The sequence below is a fragment of the Drosophila biarmipes genome, chromosome 3L (genome assembly GCF_025231255.1).
Source record: "Drosophila biarmipes strain raj3 chromosome 3L, RU_DBia_V1.1, whole genome shotgun sequence".
Classification (NCBI taxonomy): Eukaryota; Metazoa; Arthropoda; class Insecta; order Diptera; family Drosophilidae; genus Drosophila; species Drosophila biarmipes.
In genome coordinates, this window is record NC_066613.1 from 23,871,957 (window position 1) to 23,883,679 (window position 11,723).

Below are 11,723 nucleotides of genomic sequence, written 5' to 3' on the forward strand. Positions count from 1 at the left end.
TTAAAACCCCAGACTTGAGACGACTTCGGCAGCGATCGCCGACTAAGTACGAGTGCCTTGCAAGCCGAGCCGATCGCTCAGCTCTGCGCCTGTATCTGTATCTGTGTATCTGCGAGATACTCTCGTGCTAACCGGAGTGCCGCAATCCTAGCCGCCGTTTAGACTTAAAGGTAACAGAGCTTTACAGAAATTTGGCAATTGGCTCAGACGCATGCTCGTGCCCGAGGTGAGTTTCTCCCCGTGTTGAGTTTTTCCTTTCCTCAACAGGTAATTGGCCCGATTGGAGCCGGGGGTTTTTCGCCTTTATGCTGAGTCACCTGTACCTTGGGTTACCTCTCTTGTCGGCCGTTTTTACTTATTATTTGCTCGCTTTTATCGCCTTCGGTGGTTCTAGCTAAGTGATCTTGAAGCCGTTTTATAGCTTCCTTAGTATTTCCGACTTTTGGGGTTTTTCTGAGGGATATGCGAGGCGACGGCTTGGAAAGAGGTGCCTTTTACTCAGGATTTTAGGTGCACTGGGGAAAAAGCTGTCTTTAAATATTTGGTTTTATAAAAAATATAGTGATTTAAATTTTAGATTAAAGTAGGCCAAATAAATATTAAGTATTTTAAACAAACAATTTAACCTACATAAAATGTATTTCAATAATTATAGAAATAAATCCATATACTTTTAAATAATTGAATATTAACAAATGGATATAAGAACTACTCATTTTATTTATTTAAATTTTACGTTGATTTTACAAACATTCTAGGAAACGTATTTAGTTTTTTTTTTAAATTTGTTATGAACTTGCCCACTGCTCATTTTCAAGTTATACCGAAATTTCTTTCTGTGCATTGGCGATAAAACCAAGGCTAATTTCGGGTGAATGATCCCATTGAAACCCAAGCTTTATCAATTACAAATAATAAACCCCAAATTATCCACCTTGAAGGCGATGGTTGTGAAAACTCCCCGTTTGCCATAAACCGAAGTGGAAAATTTTCCAGCCGGCGCAATTGTTTTTATGTGTCTAACTAAACAGCCCAGTAAACAGATATGGGGCTCGACTGCCCGCTCTAGACAGCTTTTCAGAACGATTTAACAAATACATATCTGCGATCACGCACTGACGTCATGGGAATGGCAATAGTAATACCTTTTGTTGATCTCACCTGACGGGATCTGAACTCTTCAATTAGATACCCGTACCCTCATGTAGACAGAGGTTGCTTTTACGGCCCAGCAGTTGGCCATAAATTCAATGGAATGAAGGACTTCAACTAGCTAAATCGATCATAACTTTCTTATAGCTATAAACAGTGTAAAATACCAAAGGGTAATTAGCATGGAATACTAGTAAATCTACATATTGCATTGGGGTGGCTTCGGCTTAAGTGATGATCGATGATTCTAGATGTCAGCGCTGTTGCTTACTTTAGATTTCAGCACATTAAGTGGCATGTCCGACACCGGAAACTGGTCTTTTGTGGAACCATTCGCCGCCACAAAGGAAGTTTTCCCGCAGTTCAGATGGGTCAAAGCCCGAGACCACTCGAAAAGACTGAAGTGCTGGGTAAACGCGGTAGTCGGAAATGAGTGAAACTGAAATTCGCGCGGCTTACAACTGACACAGTTACCCAGTTATCGGCCAAGGATGCCGCTGCAGTTATTTCTTGGCCCAAAAGACCTTAATCTAACATACAGTACGGCCAGCACTGAAGGTTGCAGTGGACAAGAACGACTTAATTGCAGTTGTGAAACCCGAACTAAAGCACAAATAAAATGTTTACTTTACATTTGACAACAATAAGTTAAGACCGCGACGACACATGTTATGGGGACAAGTTGTGGTCGTTTTGGGACGACCAAAATTTTAATTTATATTGTTTATAATTATAATTGCCAGCGTTTTGCGGAAAAGGCCACGGGGGACATTAAAAGTATTCAAACTGCCTCGGCGGACGCTCCACTTGAATGCAAGAGGAATTTACCTTTTCAACGACTCAAGTCATTCCCTCGTTTTTACAGAGGCCACTAATGTCCACTCATCGCAAGTTCAAGTTTGCCAGAGGCCGGAGTTTAAATGGGTGATTAGTTAACGGCACGTTCGATTTAAGTGGCCTGCGACAAAGATCTTAACTGCATGATCATGTTCGGCACTTGGTACTGAGATCAAAAACCAAAAACTGCCAAAAAAAGGTTTTAGACAAATAAAACAACCGAGTGTTAAAAACAAACTGCAGATGCTTATTAAATGTGTGAAATCGGTGAGAAGGAATAAATATTATCAGATATAAATGTTCTGCATGCTTATAACGTATACGATAATATTCCAGGAAATCCCCTTAAAGTAATTGTGTTATACTGAGATCAAACTAAAGTGCCAAAACAAGGTGGAAATGTACAAATAAATCGATCAAGTGTTAAAAACAAACTACATATGATTATAAAATGTGTAAATTCGCTTTAAAAATAATAAATATTATCAGAAAATGTTCTGTATGCTTATAAGATATTCCAGAAAATCCGCTTAAGAAATCGTTTTATACCAATACAGAAAGGTTTTAACTTTGCCATTTTAAAGAAGTTCTTATTAATTTTCACTTAGTTATAAATTTTTATGACTTTTAAGGAACTTAAATATATTAAAGGTGCGGTATTGTGTGAAATATTTATGAGCTAATATTGATATTGATCATCGCCTATATCACATCTATTAAAGCCACAGGTTTAGTGGTTTTTGTGTTTGTCATTACCCATTTTATGGCTTGCTAATATAGAAGGTCCGGCTTCCACCCTTAACACTACACTGATATTTCTGATTACAGGTGGTTAGGGGAAAATCTGTCTGGATTTGCTTCCTTAGAACTACAGAAACCCATTCTCACCAAATAGTTAACGAGCTGGCAAACGTTACGCTTTGAACAATATATTAACTTGTAATTCCCCGCACTTTAACACAGCCAAGCCTCAATCTTGGATAGGCCCTTTCCCATGATATCGCGCAAACTTTTTAATTTGTTTGTCAGACACTCGGCCTTAATTGTTGGTCAAACAGGGGTAAGGGCCTGGATCTATGTGGATATCGCACTCGAAGATCAACAAACGACGTCTGGAATAACACGAACTTTGAACCTGAGACATATTTTGATCGCCTTAATAGTGCTGTGCCTTTGAAGAGGGTGTGACCATCCTTCACATCGAGAGTTGATTCACCTGAACGAAAACGAAAACAGGTCTCAAGGGGTTACTATAAATCCCCAGCCCAAAAACCCAGCCAGAAAGATTGAGAAGATCAGACGGCATCTCATTGCCAAGCGAATCGGAAATCAGACAGCACGAGCCATACCCCTGAAATACTCGGTACGACCTAGCTAAAACAATATATGATATACGCAGTGCTGACTGCTTATGGCCATAAACTTATTGCCAAAAATATGACGTGAAGTGCAGAAATTTTAAAAATCCATTATTCAACTACTCTCCGGTAAGCGGTGTTAGCGGGCTTACCAAACGCTGCCCTCCAAGGGCCATAATTCACAGACGACTGGCCTAGAAGGGGTCCGAGGAGCTAGCGCTAGCCCATCTAGCCAATTGGCCAACTTTTTGTATTTTTCTCGCTTTCAATTACCGCCTGAAGGACAAGCCTGCAGGGTTCTGCGCAATCGGGGCTCGAAAGCGTTGGTAAGTCAGCCCCAGCAGACAAATCTCTTTATGATGGCCAAGAAAATGAAAAGTTTTCGCCCTGCTGTTGGAGGCGTTGAAGTGGAAATAATTACCCGCAGACTTAATTCGGGGAAAATGCTTTGCATCTTTGAGGATTTCTCGATTGAGTTCGTATGGCTTGGGTATTAATTGCGGCTTAATTGGAAATGGTATTGCAGGGAAAAGGGCAAAGGGAAAATTAATTGCAATTGGGCATTAATATTTTTTTAATTAAATATTTTGAAAACTCGGCTAAACTATAATATAACATTTAACACTGCACAACACAAAATATATTTTCTAACTTAACATAGCGCTGCTAGTAGCATAATTAGGCTATGTTAAAGCTAAATAAAGTTCTGCATACTTTTAGGAAGACATAATAATATAATATATAACTTATGAAGATAGGCATTATAAATACAATTTTCCTAATAATTTAAATATTAAGTTTAATTTTTAAAAAACTATTACCTTCTTGTAATGATGTAATAGTTATTAGTTGTTGTTATGTTACTATCAGCTATCAATTTTCTACATAGAAATCCCGCCTCTTTACAGATTGATAGATGATCTACAAAGCAAAACAAGGCTTCCCTCGATTGCCCCACCTTTGCGTTGCCTTCCCATTAATTTCCAACAAGATTTCCACTGCAATTACCAATTACTGACAAGGCTACTAATCTTGCATCGGCTATTCGAATAATAATAATAGTTTATGCAGGGGGGTTTTTACTACGGTCGCGTTGCGGAAAGCTCCTCTTCACACACAGTTTAATTGATCCAACTGTAAACTAACTACAAATGGTCTTAAAATAAAACATTTACATTTATTAAAACTGGTTTGATATGACGTCAGGCATTGAGGTGATTGCAGTGTGCGATAAAGCAGACACCAAGCCGTAGAGCCATTTACCTTCAGGTCGGTGGGTCCGCTGACCTCGGTTCACTTACGCTCGGTTAAGGGTCAACAAATTGCGGCAAAGCTCGTTCAATTTATTGCACTTTTTCGCCGAACCTTACTCAATCAAATGTCATTCAGTTTGATCGATATATACGTACTTCACTTACCCCCAGCAGGTCCTGGCCTGCAATTGCGCCGATTAACTGGCTCATTGCCTGCTATTTAATTATGTTGCTTAATTATTATGCAATAGTTTTTTATGATTAATTCTGTGTCTGTCACTGTTTTTGATTAATGGCTATATATACCCAGAAAGTCTTTTACTGGCTTATTTTAATTGTATATTTTAATTGAATTTATATTTTCAGGAATTTTATCATCTGGATGTCCACGCACAAAGACTCGAATTCGACTAAATGGCATGAGAATTGTGGGGAGAGGCTATGGCCCTTAGTTTACTCAATTTCAGATTTCTTTTCGCAAAGTCAGGAGCGGTTTTAGGGTACTTTGATTGACGTAGGAGCAAAAAAAGAAAACATGTATAAAATATTTTTTAAATTAATTTCTCATTAATGTATATGACATTTTAGGTTGATAATGTTTTGTGCCCTTTTTAGACATTTTTACCCCCGCTGCGCCCCTGGTTCTTGAGGCATATTTAACTAGTCTTAATTGAACTGTGCGATTGACCTGTTGGCATGCGTACGACAGTACATATAGAAGCATACCAGACATAAGAGGCACATTATGTGTGGCGATGGGATGAGAGAAATAATAAAAGACACTAAGAAAACTAGCCGAGAAATTTAAATAAGCTATACGTTCTATTTACTTTTATTTTACCATTTTTCTGACCTTCAAGATGTCTAATCCCTGTTTGATAATTAAATTCTCAGAATTTTCCAACCCACCGCAAACTAAACAAACAAAAAATATGATTCCTTAATTACAGAAACTGCAACCCTTAGATGTGGCCATCCCAACAGACTGCAAATGTCAATCAACTGGAGGCAAATAAAGACAAAAATGCAGGCCGCATTTATTTTGCATAAATGTAAATAATAATTTCAACCCATGGCAAACATAGAGGAGGCCGGTAAAAAAGAGTTGGGAAAATGAAAATTAAATTGTGCAATCAAAAACCTGTGACGAGTGAGCAAAAACCAAAAATGCCAAAGCCTGGCAAATGCAGAAATTGGCTGGTGGCTGTTGGCCGTGCTGGCCGGGTCAGAAACAGAAGCCGGATGTCCATCAGGAATGCATCCAATGGATTTGCTAAAAAGTAGCAGCATTTCACGGCACAGGCAGAGGAACTCTTTGGACTCCGGACTCTGGACTCTGGATTAATTAAAAATGTAGTGCCTCCGGCCGCAGGCCTTCACTCATCGGCTTCAAATGCACTGGCAGCCAAGTTAATTGAATTGGCTTTCGGTTTTTTGTGATTATTTCCCCTGGTTTCTTCAGTTAGAAATGGCCCATCCAGGCGCTAAAGGCCTTCCTTCTTTGTTTCATAAATAATCATAAGGCATCATTTCATATTTCCCTAAGCACGTGACCAAAACTAATTTTATTTTCATTATCCAATTGCGATCCCCGCGGCTAATCCCCCCATATAGCCCATATACCCTATATATCTGCCTCGATATTTATAGAACGGGGTCACCCTTTCGCTAATTTAGCAGCGTGTCTAAATTACCGGGCATCCCTTTGTCCTTTTTCGGTGGTGGTGGTTTGATTTTCCAACCTTTGCATACATTTCAGCGCAATCTGTTGCCTAACTAGGCGTTACATTGATGCCACTTCCGGGGTTGGGGAGTAGGTCTTATATAGGGTGGCATTCGGTGGCGTCAGCTGGCGAAACTCTCTAATTAGCCCTGACAACTTGTTATGAGATCACGCGAATGGAGGACTCAGAACTTGCCAATTGGGTGACACTGATTTGGCAGGACGATCCATCAGATTGGGAATAAAACAAAAGTAGTTTTGGTTGGGTGTTATGAAGTGCTTCCCATGATAGGATTAACCCCTGAAGAAGGGGAAAGTTTAATATAAGGGCATTAGGTATCCACAGAATTGATAGATGGTACTTAAGCCGAAGTGAAGAAAAATATATAAAGAAATGTGTTTAAGTATTTAGTGTATAACAATATATTATAGAATATATATCACTAGGGATAAGATACGATTACAATGTATACTGGATATTATTGAAAGAAAATACAAAGGCTAAAATATAGGAAAAAACATAAAGGAATTAGTGATAATAACATTTTGAAACTAATTTCAAGAACCAAAGTTTTACATTTTTTTTTACTAATTTTTTGTTTTAGTAATGATCTTTATTAGCATTCCCCTTAATGGGTAGACCCCTTGAGAAACTCCGAGCGCCTTAAGTTTTCTTCCCTTGACATCAATAAATTTCGTGTAAATTTGGTTGACTAATTACTCCCGATCCTGCGATCTAATGTGACAATAAATTGCCAACTTACTTCCGTTTGGCTGAGTAGCTGAAATCGGTGCCCACAGAGAGTCACATAACTCAGTGAGACATGAAAATTAATTAAAAATCTCCTTGCAAGGACTCGGCTCCTCGCGCGAAGGACTCGAGTCAAGTAGCCGCCGAATGTCCTTTTGCTGCTTTCACACGTTGTAGCGAATCTCGTCCCTTTTCCATCCTACCTCCTTGGCCGCAGCGTCAAGTGATGATCCTTTTTTGGCAGGGGATCTAGGGTTTTTCAACCCCCTGCGAGTCCTGTGGGCCTGCTTCTGTTATTATTGTTTCGAGCTGTCAAAATTCGTTGTTTCCAGCTATCCTTTATCTCCAGCTCCCCGACTCCCTTCTTGTAATTTTATTAATCACAACAACATATTTGTTGTCTGCTACCCTTTTGCTCCTTTATTGCTATTATGATTGTCCTTTGCATCTCTGGGTCTGTGTGCCTTGTGTGTCCTGTCATTTAGTTTTGACTAATTATGCAATTTGTATGCAATAAAAAATATTAATTGCCATCACTCGGTTTCTCTGCTCTCCGGAAAAATTATGCAGCTCTGTGTAGCTGATTTTTTAAAGCTATGTTTATTTATTTTTTGCTGCTGCAATTCTTGTGAAATTCAGGGCTTGGGGAAATCAAGGGGTCAGGGCTGAGCAGAGGATGTGCGAATTTTCCAGTTGGCTTAATCGGCGCCCTCATGCGTACATCAAAAATCCACCAAGTTCAGCGAAAAAAATGTAAAAAATAATATTTCCTTTGGTTTTTATGGTGAAAAGCGGGAAGAGTACGTTAGCAGGGGTCACGAGCTGCAAGGAATTGTCGTTATAAAAAGTTGAAAAACTTTAAAAGAAATCATAGCTAACAAAAATGATTATCTTATAAATAAAAATAAAATATCTTTAATTTTTAATAAATAATTAACAGTAGCCTTTTAGCAGCAATTAACGCCACACTTTAATTAGCTTTTGCCACGTACTTACACACCTAACTAGGCCCACTTAACAACCACTCAACTGAACGCCACTTTCCAACCACATGGTCCAAAAACACAAATAAATATGCGAGCCACCGCAAAACCACAACACTACCGCCAAGCCACCACTCTCACACACACCCATTAAATGTGTAAATTTCATAAATTAACCAATAAAGTTGGCAATTATTTCCATACAATCATGAATGGGTCAAAAAACACACGGCGAGCGATGAAATTAAGTGAAATAAAGTCATAAAATAAAGAATGCAGAATATTTTCATAAACTGTTTGGCGGCGCGTCATGAAGTCATGGAGTAGCATGAAAACTTTCGGTAAATGAAAATAAAAATGAAAAATAATCAAAGTGGGGGGCGAAAAACTTGGCAACTAAAAATCGCTTCATTCTAATTACTTCCTTTCGCGACTTCGCTGAAGGACTTCCGCCAGCAGGACACGTCGTCTAGTCCAAGTTCAAGTTGAAGTTCGGGGATCCGCAGGACTAGAGGGGCAGTGTGCGGCGGCCAGGGGGCGTGGCGCATAAAACAATCGTTTTGTAATAAAGATGAAAATTTTATTAAAAGATGTCGGAAACAGATGTCGCCGGCAGGACGAGAACGAGAACGAACTCCGAACCCTGAAGGGACCAGGCCAGCCAACCAAGCCAACCAAGCCAACCAACCAACCCACTGGGCAGCAAAAGCCAACGACAACACACACTTTATAATCTTTTATCGCATTTTTTCTACTTGGCTGACACAAAGAGCGTATTTATGCGACTGTTAACGTTATGAAAAGCCCATAATTTCGCAGCCACCCCGAGAATTCAGCTCGGGCTTCTCTAGTTGCCGGCGAATATAATAAAAATAATAAACGTTGTCCTGAAAATCGATGGCAAACAGAATTCGCATTCATTTCATGGGCGGCGGAGCGGGGGAGGCGTGGGTGGAATGGGCGTGGTGGGGACATGGCCATGGCAGCAGCTGATATCGACAGTTAACTTGGCTGGAATGCTTTTTCTATATCGTCCTTCGCATCGAGTGTCGTGTATAAATGTTTGCGCTTTATTATATTGCCCAACCACGCCCCCCACCAGGAGTCCGACCAACCAACCACTCAACCACCCATTTATACCCCAGCCATCTAGCAGCATCTTGTGACATTTCACCTTTTTTTCCTCGTACTGCCACTGCTCTGCAGACGATACACGATAATGATATCCATATAATGATGCGGCTGTCAGCGGCATTCGATTCCACATGCGAGTATTTTGCCCCGAAGAGCCACCAAGTTGTTTGTTCGCACTGGAGTGGCATGTGGCAGCGATGACAGAAGGAAGTCTTTGAATTTGGCCAACTGAATTTACCTGCAAGGGTATTTTTGGCAGATTGGGCAAAGCGAGTTTCGCTAAGGAAGTAAGTTGAGTTGTCAGAAGCTTCAGGCTTTGATAAAGCAGTTGGGGATATTTAATAAGCTTTGATATTATTATCATTATGATGGGCAGACGCATCCACTTCTGTTTGTGAAATGCCCAAATGCTTGTTATCTTTACTTGAAAGAGATTGTAGGTTAAATGTATCAGGGAAAAGAGATCGATCTATTATTTCACAAAAGCTCAGGGATTTAGTTCACTTTGATCTCTACAGTTCTATCAAATCTACAGGGTTTTGAAATAAAATACAAAGCTGTCAAAAAGTATGCAACCATATCTTTTAAATACGTGCTCTTTTTCATTGCACTCTTTTAGGCAAGCCCAAGGGATTTTTCTATGTTTTTAGTATTACAATTTTTGTTTTATGCTCAGATTTAAATTAATATACAAATAAACCTATCCAATTTGATCTATTCCTTCAGAGATAAAACAGTCCCTCCACATCCATCATCCATATTGTACTGTATTGCAAGAATAAACCCACAAAGCCCTGCCAAAAAGCCAAACGTTAACAGCACAATAATCCCCAGTGCAGACCCAACAACATCATTTACATATTTCCAATTCAGCAAACAAATTAAAAAAATAAAACGAAAATAAACTCAGACCATGGCAACACTCTGAAAAACAATTAAAAGTTTGTCCTTAACACCTCCCCCCCCGCACAAAGCGGGGTAAGGGGAAGGGGAAGGCTGGATAAGGATATATATTTTTTGGGGGCTGCCGACAAAAGCCAGTGTTTCGGTGACCCCTTTCATTTGTCAAAAAGCAGCAGCGGCAGTGCCATGACAATGGCAGATGGAATCCGTATCCGAATCCGAGTCTGAGCAGGAGCTGGAAAAGCGGGGGACGACTGCTGCACATTCAACCCACTTATCAAATAATTGTCCTCATATTATGGCGACTACAAAAAGAGATGGAGATAGCGACTAAGAGAGAGCCATTTTCCCGAGGAGCCGGGATAATATTGTAGAAAATGGAAAATACTCAGCTCCCAGCTGCCATGTGTCGGTGGCAAATAAAAATGTAAGGACTCTTCAGCACACACACACACACACACACACAGGCCAGCGGAATCCTTTGCATAAATGATGATGGCATGATGAGAACTTTTAATCATTATTATCACATATTTATACGCTTATATGAGCATGTTTTATGTACTCGCTGCCAGCAGAAAGGCAGAAGCCGCCGCAGAAGCAGAGGCAGTCGAGGTCCTGGCGCTGCGGATACGGATACGGGGGTAATCCTTTGAGGCGTGCTCCATATGAAAGCAAAAAGCCACAAATGGCAGCGCAAAACAATCCGAGCTGGGGCCTTTGTTATCCTTGTACTTCTTCCTATTGTCGAGGGCACTTCTCCTCCTTTCATCGCCTGATGGCTTTCCAATTCGAGTGAGGCCACGCCCTCCTCGGCGGGGAGGACTCCTTGGAACCCCGCACGGCCACAAGGGTTGCTGTTCTGTTCTCTCTCTCGCCTTCTGGGCGGCGTATGGCACACAATAGAGGCCAAAAGGACACACACATCCTGGCTTCATCTAGCTGCTAAGCTTACATAACCGCTGCGCTGCGATGCTCAGCCATTTTCGCATTTACCACGCTAGCGAGCCAGAGTAAATAAGTCATCATTGTCGATAAACTCGATTGTCGTCATCAACGAGGACAACTAATTTGCGGTCATAATAAAAGTTAATCTACTGACTCCTTGGCCGCTCGCCGGGCATTTCTTTTTGTCCACGCCGACGTTGCCTGCAACAAATTGCCCGCACAAATTCAAAAGTTTATGGATGGAGAGGTCCAGATGAGTTGTAAGGCTTATTTCTTGCATTTTTTCTAACTTTACTTGTGTTGATTTACTTGCATTATAATATACATCGAATTAATTGTATTTATATTTTGAAATATTAATTTACTCATACAGCGATAAAAAATTGCACAGCAAGAAGCAGCTTAAACCAGTTGGGAATTATAGCGTCACAAGTGCGATATTAGGCTAAACATTAACTCTAATTGAAAAAGTTAACGATTCTTTAAGTCGCCAACTATTTATAAATATTATTTGTTATTATTAAAAATCATTTTGGTAAGTGGGATCAAAAAAAGCATCAAAACCGAACTTTGTATTCAAGTCTGAAAAATTTTGGGCAATTAAAAAATGTTAATTGAACTAAGGTAAATTTTTAAACAAGATTTACAGTTATTTTTTACTTTTAAAAGGGTTTTTAAATA